The 13,458-nt window shown below is 41.5% G+C and overlaps 1 protein-coding gene across 3 annotated transcripts in view; it reads right to left on the bottom strand.

Annotated features, from left to right (window-relative positions):
* chrna8 (cholinergic receptor, nicotinic, alpha 8) overlaps window positions 1-13,458 on the bottom strand; it is a 92,036-nt gene that overhangs the window by 55,277 nt on the left and 23,301 nt on the right. The gene's annotated exons all lie outside the window — the stretch shown is intronic.

Below are 13,458 nucleotides of genomic sequence, written 5' to 3'. Positions count from 1 at the left end.
CAAGCCGAAGGCCACTAATAGTCATTGTTCATCACTGCCCATATTGTAAGCACCAATCGCTGAAATCACAATGTTTTTATTTTTTAAATAATACAATATTTTTTATTCTGACGTTTAAATAGCAAAAATAGTGAACCATCACTTATTAGATGTTTATGGGTATCTAAAGCCGCTTTCATGGGCATTTATTTGAGAATTTAATGGTAATGGGAAGGGGTGAGATGTGTTCACCAGACTCCAGTACCAGTTACATTTTGTGATAATTTTGCATGTAGGCCTAATACAACGGCCACAAATGACCAGGAGGGCAGAAGCCGATACTTTAGCAAATATAAAGGTGTCTTGATTACGTCCAGCAAAGCTGAACACTTCTGTGATGCTTTTGTTGTTGTTTCCTTACTGTCTACTAAGTCACTTACTGTAAAACCTCCATAAATATGTGCTGGGTGAAAGCACATGCGTGTGATTATTGATTAGGCTGTGAAATAAATGAGACTCAGTCTTTCTCCTAATAACTCCAGCTGCCTGTTTCTGCCAATAGCCGTAGCCAGAGCAGTACCTTATTGCTTCTCTATAAAATCAGCACAGTTTGTGGCATCTGCTTTCACCTTTAATGCTCTTAGGAGCTTTTCTTGTGTCATCCAAAACTATGTATTCCATTCTGTTGGGAAGTTACAAAGAACAAACTTGGACATGCAAGATCAGGTCAGGATCTGCTGTAAAGGGAGGAATTTCATTTGAAAGCAATGCAGCCACTGAAATATGCTCAGGCATAGGCTGGATTTCTGATACATGAATGTTACACATTTGTGATTTGCACTGTTCAAGTATTCTTAGTGTTTTAAGCAAACAAAAATAGAGTATTAGAGTTTATTGTATATGTATTTATCAGAGACAATGCACATTAATCAGCTAAACTGGCTAAATAAAACCTTTATACTTATTGCAAAGTCAGTACGTTGGGAAGGCCATACCACCTTCGTTTTCTTTAGAACCCAGTTGAGGTTTTTTTGCATATGTAGGGTCATTATCTTATTAAAAATAGTTGCATTTTCCCCAGATTCTGTTTCTTCATATTGAATTATTCGGGTTATTCATGTTACATTTGATTATATCTTATGTCATAGTCCTGTTTGTAGAGAAACCGTCTCATGCAGTGATGCTCCCACCTTCATACTTCATTGTGGGGATGGTGTTCTGGGATCATATCGCTGCTGTCAGAACAAAACCTCATATCTCCATTTTTATCATTTTCCAGTTTTTGACCATTTAAAAACACCTGTTGCCCATTAAATTATGTCTGGCTCCAATGGCTTATATTAAAAGTCAAGTAGTTTTTGTCCTTCTCCTGTAAAGTTAGCATCGAGATGGTTTTTGTTCCGACATGATCAGATAAAATTCTTACAATTTTATTCCACTTACATTTACACTGTTTAACGTTTAATACATTCGGATATACTGTTTCTTTTTCTGACCATCCTCTACAGTAATTTCTCTTATTAAAGCTCTTTCGGAATCTTTGACTTATATTTTCATACAACAGAAGAAAATATTGAACCTAACCCAAAGTCTAACCAATGGCCAGCCTGTCCATCTGCAGACAAAGCATGGAAATCCAGGCCAAACCAAACAACAAGAAAAACAACAAATACATTTCTGAATATGATTCTTTAGGAAATGATTGAATTCTGAAAATATTACCACAATTTGATTAGATTATTTTAATACAAGTCACAGGCACTTTGTACAATTTGCTAAATTTTCAAATGAGACTGAACAAATTATTTACACAGTAGTGGAATAAACAATTTACACTTTTCAGATTGGATGCATTTGAATCACCACCTGATGCATCACTGATGCATCACAAGGTATCAGTGCATTTTTATACCCCCACACTGACTTTCGTCACTGACTTTGGTGTCGTTTGGCAAATTTATATCCCTACAGCCATCAGTTCTGCTTTTGGGTCTCCTATAAAATAACTGGTCCTAAATCAGCAGGAAACGGCTCCGTAAACAGCAGCTGTGTGTGTCAGATGTGTCAAAGCAACACTTCCTCTTGACTAGCAGTATATGAACAATGCACAATCCCCCTGCTTCCCGCCAGCGCTAACTGCTGATGAGATTGGACTGAGATAAGAAAGCCGGGTGGATTTATGCTCCTCGCCTCAGCAAATTGAATCTGTGGAGTGTAAAAGCTGAGGGATGCCCATGCAGATGAAGATTACTGGAGCTGATCCAGAACCACGGACCTCTTTATGCACGGAATCAAATAATATGATTGATTTGATAAAGAGCGAACGCAGCTACGGCGCTATGAATTTAATGAAGGCTGGACGAGAACCATGAGGGTGGAACGTTAATGAGCTGCTAATCGAGTCCTGAACGAACACACACACACACACACACACACACACACACACACACACACACACACACACACACACACACACACACACACAGTCTCCATTCCTCTGTTTTTTCTTACATAGATCCCTCCTGTCACTACAGTTTGTGTATATTTTGTGTATATCTAATATATTTCACTTTCCGTGTTTTCTATATTTTTATTTTTACTTGTTTACTTTCTGTAGAGTCTGAGCCTCACCACAAGCATTTCAATGCATGAATGAACTGACATGTTGTGCAAATGACAAATGAACTTGAAACTTGAACTATTTCAGATTCTCCATATTAAGTTTGAGATTTGGGCTTACATTTACATTTACGGCGTTTGGCTGACGCTCTTCTCCAGAGCGACTTACAATTTGATCATTTTACACAGGGAGGCCAAGGCGGTGTTAGGAGTCTTGCCCAAGGACTCTTATTGGTATAGTGCCTCTCTCTCTCTCTCTCTCTGTCTCTCTGTCTCTCTGTCTGTCTCTCTCTCTCTGTCTCTCTGTCTGTCTCTCTCTCTCTGTCTCTCTGTCTGTCTCTCTCTCTCTCTCTCTGTCTCTCTGTCTCTCTCTCTCTCTCTCTCTGTCTCTCTGTCTCTCTGTCTCTCTCTCTCTCTCTCTCTGTCTCTGTCTCTGTCTCGCTCTCTCTCTCTCTCTCTCTCTCTCTCTCTCCTTTTGTGTGTGTTAAAGGGAAGTGTGAACATGCTGTCCATTATGGTCTCTTTCCTTGCGAGTAAGTCCCCACACAGTGCAGTCAAGTCAAAGAAGACAGCGAGAACACAGTGTACAGACAGGAAGAAAGGAAGAAAGAAAGAAAGAAAGAAAGAAAGAGAGATTCTGTGACAACTGAACAGACAGGCAGAAAGAAACATTGAATGAATAAATAACTGAATGAGTAAATGAATGAAAAGAGCAAGGAAGGAAGGGCAGAGAAGGAAAGAGAAATAATCTGTGACAGAAAGAATGTGTGAGACATTTCATAAAAGACAGAAAGAAATAAAGAACGACCGATTAAGATCAGAGCAGAGGAAAGCAGAATATACAGAGAGGGAGAGAGAGAGAGAGAGAGAGAGAGAGAGAGAGAGAGAGAGAGAGAGAGAGAGAGAGAGAGAGAGAGAGAGAGACAGAGAGAGAGAGAGAGAGAGACAGAGAGAGAGAGAGAGAGAGAGAGAGACAGAGAGAGAGAGAGAGAGAGAGAGTGAGAGAGAGAGAGAGAGAGTGAGAGAGAGAGAGAGAGAGAGAGAGACAGAGAGAGACAGAGAGAGAGAGAGAGAGAGAGACAGAGAGAGAGAGAGAGAGAGAGAGAGTGAGAGAGAGAGAGAGAGAGAGAGACAGAGAGAGAGAGAGAGAGAGAGAGAGAGAGACAGAGAGAGACAGACAGAGACAGAGAGAGAGAGAGAGAGAGAGAGAGAGAGAGAGAGAGACAGAGAGAGAGAGACAGAGAGAGAGAGAGAGAGAGAAGAACTTAGAGAAGACTCTTATAATTTCTGGACAGCAGGCGGTGAATGAGACCCCGGAGGAGAAGAAGAGACTGATGAGGGGAAAAGAGAGGAGGGGGCTGGTTATGGGAGGAGGCAGACAGTGTGTGTGTGTGTGTGTGTGTGTGTGAGTGTGTGAGTGTGTGAGTGTGTATGTGTGTGAGTGATTTGACCCATTTCTCTCTCTGTATAAGAATGACCATAAACCACTACAGATGGAGCTTATAGCCCTCCTGTCCCAACACCTCAATGCCCACCCAGAGATCTACATTTAGAAACACACACTGATCAACTCATTAACATCCCCTCATTAGACCATCTGATATCACCAGCACTTCCAGTACAGTACATCACTCCTCCATTTATTTACATCAGAATATAAAAAATAAGCACTAAAATTCACTGCTGTAAACTTTCATATACATACAGACCCTCATTGACTGTATGTATGATATAGGTACATTATATTGACAGAAGTATTGACTCACCAATCCAAACCATTGAATTCAGGTGTTCCAATCACTTCCATGGCCACAGGTGTATAAAGCCGAGCCCCTCGGCCTGCAGACTGCTTCTACAGACATTAGTGAAAGAATGGGTCACTCTCAGGAGCTCAGTGAGTTCCAGCGTGGTACCGTGATCGGACGCCACCTGTGCAGCAAGTCCAGTCGTGAAATTTCCTCACTACTAAATATTCCACAGTCCACTGTCAGTGGGATTATAACAAAGTGGAAGCGATTGGGAACGACAGCAACTCAGCCACGAAGTGGTCGGCCACGTAAGATGACAGAGCGGTCAGCGGATGCTGAGGGGCATAGAGGTCACCGACTTTCTGCAGAGTCCATCACTACAGACGTCCAAACTTCATGTGGCCTTCAGATCAGCTCAAGAACAGCACAGAGAGCTTCATGGAATGGGTTTCCATGGCCGAGCAGCTGCATCCAAGCCTTACATCACCAAGCGCAATGCAAAGCGTCGCATGCAGTGGTGTAAAGCGCCGCCACTGGACTCTAGAGCAGTGGAGTCATCTTCTCTGGAGTGACCAATCACGCTTCTCCATCTGGCAGTTTGGCGGTTGCCAGGAGAACAGTACTTGTCTGACTGCATTGTGCCTAAGTGTAAAGTTTGGTGGAGGGGGGATCATGGTGTGGGGTTGTTTTTCAGGAGTTGGGCTCGGCCCCTTAGTTCCAGTGAAAGGAACTCTTAAAGCTTCAGCACCAAGAGATTTTGAATTTCATGCTCCCAACTTTGTGGGAACAGTTTGGGGACGGCCCCTTCCTGCTCCAACACGACTGCGCACCAGTGCACAAAGCAGGTCCATAAAGACGTGGATGAGCGAGTTTGGTGTGGAAGAACTTGACTGGCCTCAACCCGATAGAACACCTCTGGGATGAATTAGAGCGGAGACTGCAAGCCAGGCCTTCTCGTCCAACATCATTGTCTGACCTCACAAATGTGTTTCTGGAAGAACAGTCAAAAATTCCCATAAACACTCCTAACCCTTGTGGAAAGCCTTCCCAGAACAGTTGAAGCTGTTATAGCTGCAAAGGGTGGGCCGACATCATATTAAATGCTATGAATTAAGAAATAAATGTAACTTGGCAGACGACCAACTACTTTTGGCAATATAGTGTAAATATATTTTCATCATGCAAACTGCCAACTAATCCCTTCCAATTTATTATTATTATTTTTTTTGTGTAACTGAGTTTAATAAAACCAGACTAAAGGTGATGTCAGTGTACAGTCATTACAGTTGAAGTCTATATCTGTAAGCTGAGTCACATTTTTAGCGTATGAGTCACAGTGAGGGGCTAATTTCTGGGTGAAATGCATCAGCTGACCCCACCTAAACAAACATTCAGCCACCCGCAAACCTCTGCTGACATTCACTGTCCACTCATTTTGAACTAAAGAAAAACGATAGTAATGCTTACAAGCGTCTCTGGAAAGAACATCAGGAATCCTGCACCTGCCCTCATCCTGCCCACCCTACCTCTTCATCTCCACCTCTCCACACCACTGGTGGCTCCAAAGGCAGGGACAGAAAGGACATCATGAGGACCGGGACAATTCCTGGAGGGCCACCATGTGGGTAGACCGCTGACAGTGAGTAAGAGAGAAATGCATGGAGCTTTGTAATGTGGTCCTATATAAATTGAGTGAGGATTGACCGGGAGACTGACTGATCTAAACATGTTAGTGGCGTGGCCACTGGCCAATCATGCAGATGCACCCCCCCAAACAAGACGCAAAGAAATTTAGAAATCAAGGTTTGCCCGTTTAGATATCAGAACGAGGAACTTCAGGGTCAAAGTGTATTTCATTCGGTCTACTTGTACACTAAAGCTACAGTTCATACAGTTTTGTCCAGGTATTTGGGGGTCGCATTGGGGGTAGGTCACTGTGGGCTAGTCTAGGAAAAGTCCAGGGTTGAATTTAGCTCCCTGTCCAGCACCAAGGAGGTGCTAAAAGGTTTTGCAGTTTCACCTTGAGTGTACTTGCTGTCCCTTATTCAACAGTCAGTTCCAGTGCCACAATCTGATTGGTTGAGAGGCATTTAAGCTATTTATAGCACCTTACATCTACATCACATTCCGAACTCCATAAGCAAAATTTTCAATTAGTAAGTGTGAAGACAACACAACTAAATGAAGTAGAATTAGCCAGAAACAATCTCTTCAGCTAAGATGCTTTACAGATGGACTGGATATATTCATTATCTATATCCCTGGAAGACTTTGTATGTAAACACACACACACACACACACACACACACACACACACACACACACACACATACACACATATATAATCGCTCACATGCCCAACACCGGGTTAGTATGCTGCCTAGCCCATGTGTAACCTCCTACAATACCATGAAAAATTCAATGACCACCAACACAAGGTAGTCAGATAAGAGCCTTCTAACATTTGCATGCAGGGAGCTGATGACTTGACATTTTGGGCTTACTAATGTATCGATTAGCTCACTTGGCATGCTTTGTACACTGTTCAAAGGAATGGTCAGCTTGCTAGGTTGGCTGTAGTTGTTGTTCTGTGCAGCTACATTACTCAAACTGATAAAAAGCCAAAAAGTGACCATGTTAAGACTGGACATCATTTATATTATTAGAGACTGACTACAATGATCATTTAAGGGATTTGTCTGGCTGTGGCAGTGATTATGGTTGGTCAGATTATGGTTGGTCAGTAATAGGCTTGTTGCATCAAAAATGATGCTAGACCCTGGAGCTAGGGTAGATCCCTGTCCCAAGAAGCCCTTACTGAGACAAGAAAATAGACAAACATTAAGAACAAAGAAGCTGTTGGTGCTCTTAGAACAATTGAATGACCACCCCAGAGTCCAGACCTCAACACCACTGAATGCGTTTGGGATTACTCAGATTATGAGAAGTAGAAAGTGCAACCAACTTCTAAGACTGAATTTGAAGGTGTGGAAAAGCATCCCTTCAGATTTCATTGAAAAACTGAAAGCAAGTGTCAAAGCAAAGAGCAGACATGAAATGGTGAAAACCGAGTTGATGTTTATTTGTTGTTTTCTGAGTAATATGTTTCCTTTCCTCCTTAATGGCTGTTTAGACTTGAAATGAGGGGTTTCTGACTTTTGCACAGAACTGTGTATGTAATTATGTGGGGAGTCACGCAGTGATTACATTTGGTTTCTATTCTGTGTCATCAGCTTTGAATTCATATGTTTTTAGTGTCAAGCAAGCACAAAAACAGCTAACCAAGCTACCACTTTTCATCAAATTCAAATCACAGTAAAATCTCTTCTACACACAAACACATATGTGGTAGAGATTGTCTATAATCTGTACTTTCAGTAGAATCTGCTTCAATGAGTTATGAGTGACAAATAATATATATATAACTATACAGTAAAGAACGCCATGCTTTTGTTAGCACCAGTGACTTCTAAGGGCTGGGCGACCACTATAAAGCATTCCTTTCTGCACAGCTTCTTCACGGGTTTCCCTCATTCTCCCTGGGTGGGAGATTAGCCTAGCACTGCAGCGTGCAGGCATGCCTGCTGTAACATAACAGCTGCAGCCCTACAAGCCGCCCTCCCGCCCCTATTCCAGAGCCAGTCATGCATTCATAAGTTTCACGGTCGCAGCCTATGGGCCTCGCGCCATCTGGGGCCGCCAGAGCGGTGAGCTTGAGCCGTGGCCACAGAGGTCTTGATGAAAGTGGCAGGATAAACAGATACCTTACGTGCAGAAGGTGAGACAGCAGGACAGATTGAGCAGCAGGACGGTCAGAATGAGGTCACATTTGACAGGAAAAAAACTTGCCACACTTAAATGAACTCTTGCACCGTTCGCTCTTTAACCTTATCTGACCGTACATACATGAAAATGAGGCTAACTGATGCTTACAAAGGAGAAAAGGGTTGTATTTGAGGAGTGAGGAGAAGAACGCTCAGCTGCTCATCAGTGAATTTGTTTACTTTTTGTCAGGTAATCATAACCATATCATAGCACTGTACAGCACAAAACCCCACCTTTTGGTCACCAATTTTCAGTGGTGGACAGTAACTAAGTAAATGTAATTCGTTACTGTACTTAAGTAGTTTTTTTTCGTGTATCTGTACTTAAGTATTTCCATTTTGGGTGACGTTTTCCTTTCAGTCAAATATCTGACTTTTTACTCCGCTACCTTTTGAGAAATCTGTTGTTCCTTTTGGTTTCTGTGTGTATAAAAACGTAACATGTCAAAACGAAAGAAGCGCAAAGCCAGAGCACCAATCAGGGCCCAGCGGTCACTTTGTTCTGAGCTGATTTTGACCTGTTGGTCATACCGACCCAGTGCAGCACGCGGTTCAACGTCAGCGCAGCAGCGTAAAACTTTGGGAGAGTCTGTTCAACATAAATGATGAACTAACCTAACTTTGTGTAAATAGAGCTCAATATAGAAATATGTCCACATATGCAGTCGAGACTGACGCGGCTTTTTTCTGAATTTCTACAAACACCATTTCATTTTATAGTAAATGAGTTTGGGCTGGTTTATGTTTATGAACAGACGCCTACAGATCAACATAGTAAAGGAGCTCATCTGTGATCCTGAGTTTAAAGCCAGTTTTTATTCAACTTAAACTTGGAACTAAGTTGTAAATAATTCTGAAACTGAAACTTTGCTTGTGTGTAAAAAGTGATTTCAGAGCCACTCGGTTCTCCCTGATGGAAACTGTTTACCTTCAGTGTTTTGTGCTTCTGATCATTTTAATAGACGTCAGCGTCACTAATTAATGACGTTCTATTAAAAGACTGGTTTACCAAGAGAGACGCTGGAGGACTTTCACCTGAAATGAGCTCATGAAGCCAGTCTGGTTATAAAAATGATAACAGGACATCAGAGCCAGAATTACTCTTTTAGTACTTTTACTTTATACTTAAGTACATTTGAAGGCAAATACTTTAGTACTTTTACTCAAGTGGAGGTCTAAAGGGAGGAACTGCTACTTTTACTGAAGGAATATTTTACCTTGGGGGTCTCGACTTTAACTCAAGTACATGATTTGTGTATTTCGTCCACCTCTGCCAATTTTGCACCAAGCTGATGGCACCTGTCTTCCTCCTCTGATGCTGAACCTCAAATAGCTCCCTGCTCCCTACATAGTGCACTAGAAATGTAAATACTGGCTCCTGCATCCAAACAGTGCATAATATAACAAAAAATATATAGTCAACAACTTTGCATGTGGCACCACCAATCAAATTTTAGGACCGATAGGATCTGTAAAATTATATTATAGCACTTGCAGCTCGTAATTTCCACTATCTGAAATGGCAGTTAAGGGGAACTATGGAAGTCGAGACAAGACCTGAATGACCAATAAAACTCCTCATATGCTGGCCACAAATGCAAAGCAAAACCCCCATATGACAGCAAATCACACAGGAGTGGTGTTGCGCTGCATGATCTGAATGGGCGAGTCATCACAAGCAAATCTTACCTGTGACCTCATCAGAAACGTCTTATCTCGATGCAAAACACATCGAGATCACCCAGAAATGTGAACTGATGAAGTAAAAATGGAACTCTTTGGCAAAAACACCAGGTTTGTTTCGTAGATAAAAGGAACAGTACTTGATGAAAAGATCACCTGGCAACCTTTAAAGCACTGCGGTGGATCTATTATGACAGAGAGACAGATACTTTATTGATCCTGAAGGAAATTTATGCTTTGGGTTTATGTGGCAAGAATACTGGGTTCCATTAAATATCTGCAAAGGTGCCACAGTCAGTTAAGAAACTGAAGCCAAGGAGATCCTTGTTTCTACAACACGACAGTGAACTGCTCCAAAAATGAACTTGAACGCTTGAACAAAGCTTGAACATCATTCAAATCTATGGGTACAACCTGAACATGCTGTGAATAAAGGTGGCCCAGTAATATCGCAGAACTCAATCTATTGGCATTCCAGCCTTTCAGGTGTTCGTTCCATCTGAGTAACTTCTAAAAGTTTTTTCCTTTTTTGTTTTTAATGAAACATCAAGTAGGACTGGCAGCGTAATGGGCATATTTTGCACAGGCTTAGTCATCGCACACTGAAGTGGAGTGCGTCTACTGCGAGGTCGACTAAGCAATCAAAGCACAGGCTCCGTCTATGCTTGCCGTCTTCTGATGCTGTAATTAATTAGCGTGGCTTCCGTTTGATGAACGGTTGTTTGAAAATGTCTGAAACGCTGCCTTGCACCATTATGGGGTTTTGTGGAGTGGAGACGTTGCGTTTTGAAAGCTTGTGTTCATCAGTATTCATCTGGCATGCCGCCTGGACCTCTCTGAGCATTTAGTAGGACATCATGTAAGAAAATGTTTCCTGATGTCTTCACTGAGTCACACAGAGAGTTCCCGAAAAACATGAAAATATTCCAGAGATGCCATAGTTCTGAATCATGGAACTGCTTTACTTGAACTCTGCTACATAAGACTGACATAATCACGCCTTATGCATGTCATGGCAGCATGTCAGTCATTGTGATTATCCTATGGTCAGAAATGTGTAACATTACTCCTCCTACAGCTTTCAAGATAGAAGCATGAAACTTTGTAGTATTGTGGAGTCTATACCCAAATATGTTGCTTGTACTTTTTAAACTGCCTGGGCTTACAACATCCATTCAAATATGTGTTTTTCCCAAGGGAATGAATGGGAATGTCACTCATTCTGCTTACATAATATATAATGCTTATACATCTACTTCGTAATCCACCACAGTCAGTAAACGCTCCATATTCAAATGTTTTGGACAATCTTCAAATGATACTATTGTACTTGTATGCTAGCAACACCTTAGCAACCACATGGAATAGCACAGCAAAAGCTTACCAAAGCCTCAGAAAACACCTGAAACAACTACACCTTAGCAAACACTTGGGATAGCCAAGCAATGTCTAGCAACATCCTAGCAACCACTTGGGATATCATAGCAACAGAGTAGCAGTACTTTAGCAACTACCTGGGATAGCTTAGCAATTGCCTAACAACACCTTAGCAACAACCTGGGATACAACAGTGACAGCCTAGCCACATCTTAGCAATCACTTAAAATACCATAGCCGTGGCTTACCAACGCCTTAGCAACCACCTGAAACACCATAGCAACAGCATAACTGCACCTCAGCAATCACTTGGGATAGCACAGTAGTGGCTTAGCAACACCAAAATGCTAGTTTCCTGAAAACAATGGAAGCTGTAACAAAGAGAAAGAGCGGACACATTCAATTTAATGTGTAATGTGATGAATTAAATTTTGATTTGATTGATTAGATTTGAAATATATTATGTTTAGTCGAGGCTTCTGCGTATTTGTCTATTAAATATTTGTTTTATATATTTTACTCCAACTGAGAAATGAAAAACCTACCAAACCTTTGCGCAACACTCTATTTGCAAAATATCACAACATTTATGTTTTATCACTATCACCCAGTGCTAGTTACTGCTGTCATGGAATAAATGTGAAATTGAATTGTGCGAATCAATATAAAATTTGGCAATGCAAGTGAATAAGGAGTGGGACAGCGAGTCGGGGAGAGAAGAGGAATCAGAAACTGCTTCTCTTGTGGTTTTTGGTTTTTGGAGTTGGGAGACTGTGTGTGTGTGTGTGTGTGTGTGTGTGTGTGTGTGTGTGTGTGTGGTGTGGACGTTCACAATGTCTGATTGAATTTTCATGCTGAAATGCAGTAGATAGTGAAGGCCTGTATTACATCTAATACAGAAATGTAGAACTCTCTCTCCCTCTCTCTCTCTCCCTCTCTCTCTCTCTCTCTCCCTCTCTCCTTCTCTCTCTCTCTCTCTCTCTCACTCTCTCTCTCACACACTCACTCTCTCTCTCTCTATCTCTCTATCTCTATCTCTCTCACCACCTTGTGTGGCCAGATACTGGAAATGGAGTCCATGTGTGATGGTTTTCTAAGAAAGATAACAGAAAAGATATTGGAATCCATGGTCCTTGCACACATACAGATACTGGGCTTGATTTGTGCTGGAACAAGCCAGATTCAGATCCTATTTTGGCGTGTCCTGCACTTCACATACAAAATAAAGTTATTCAGCAATACAGTACAGGCCTATGATATAAAAAATTACATGTACTGGCAAAAATAACATTTTAGTCCACCGGCCTGACAGCACAACAGAATTACCCGTATGCTTGACAGTTGGCAAGGTGTTATTTTCATCAAATGCTTTCATTCTTTTTCTTCCCAACATGCATTATTGATTGTGGCCAGAGTTCAATTCAATTTACTTCATCAATCCACATCACCTGTTTCCAAAATGCCTTGGACTTATCTAGATGTTATTTTGCATATTTTAGTATAAATACTTCGTTCCCACTCTTAAACAAAGATTTCATCACTGCATCAGTCTCCAGGCCCTGGCCTTGGCAGGAGAAAAAAGACACACAGCAATGTTTCATGCTCAATTCAGCCTTGTAACCTACCAAATGTTGCCTTGTTAAAGCTTAATAAATGCATTACAAGTGTACTACAACACCCGTTATATATACGGATGCTCTGTTTATCCCTGATTCGACTGTTCAGAGAAGGCTCCCTTAAAAGAGTTTAGCTAAGGTGAAGTTCATTTCATTAATTTACTGGCTACTCTTGACTCGGTAAACAAGCTATTTGTTAAGTCGGCGTAAAAGGGAAAATTTGATGCGCTGCTCTTAAGAAACCTACCAGGTCAAAATTGTTCACAGCAATAGTGATGGGAACCAGACTGGAACCAGTTTAATGCCTCAAACCCCTTAAGATTCCAGGCTGGTTACATACTAAGGCTTATTATTTATTAACTTTATCACAAGATGTTCTTGCGTGATAGAAGAATGTAATAAAACTTTGGTCTTGCCAAGACATGTGTAGGTTTACTAGTTGATAAATAGTACATAAAATAGCTCAAGTTTCAATAGCTAAACATCTGTAGAGCTGCCCACGTGTTTAGAAACCAGAAATACACTTACATTTATGGCGTTTGGCTGACGCTCTTATCCAGAGCCACTTACAGTTTGATCATTTTACACAGGGAGGCGAAGGTGGTGTTAGGA

The sequence above is a fragment of the Pygocentrus nattereri genome, chromosome 22 (genome assembly GCF_015220715.1).
Source record: "Pygocentrus nattereri isolate fPygNat1 chromosome 22, fPygNat1.pri, whole genome shotgun sequence".
NCBI classification, from domain to species: domain Eukaryota; kingdom Metazoa; phylum Chordata; class Actinopteri; order Characiformes; family Serrasalmidae; genus Pygocentrus; species Pygocentrus nattereri.
The sequence above is the reverse complement of the archived record's forward strand: the minus strand, read 5'-3'. Positions and strand labels throughout refer to the sequence as shown.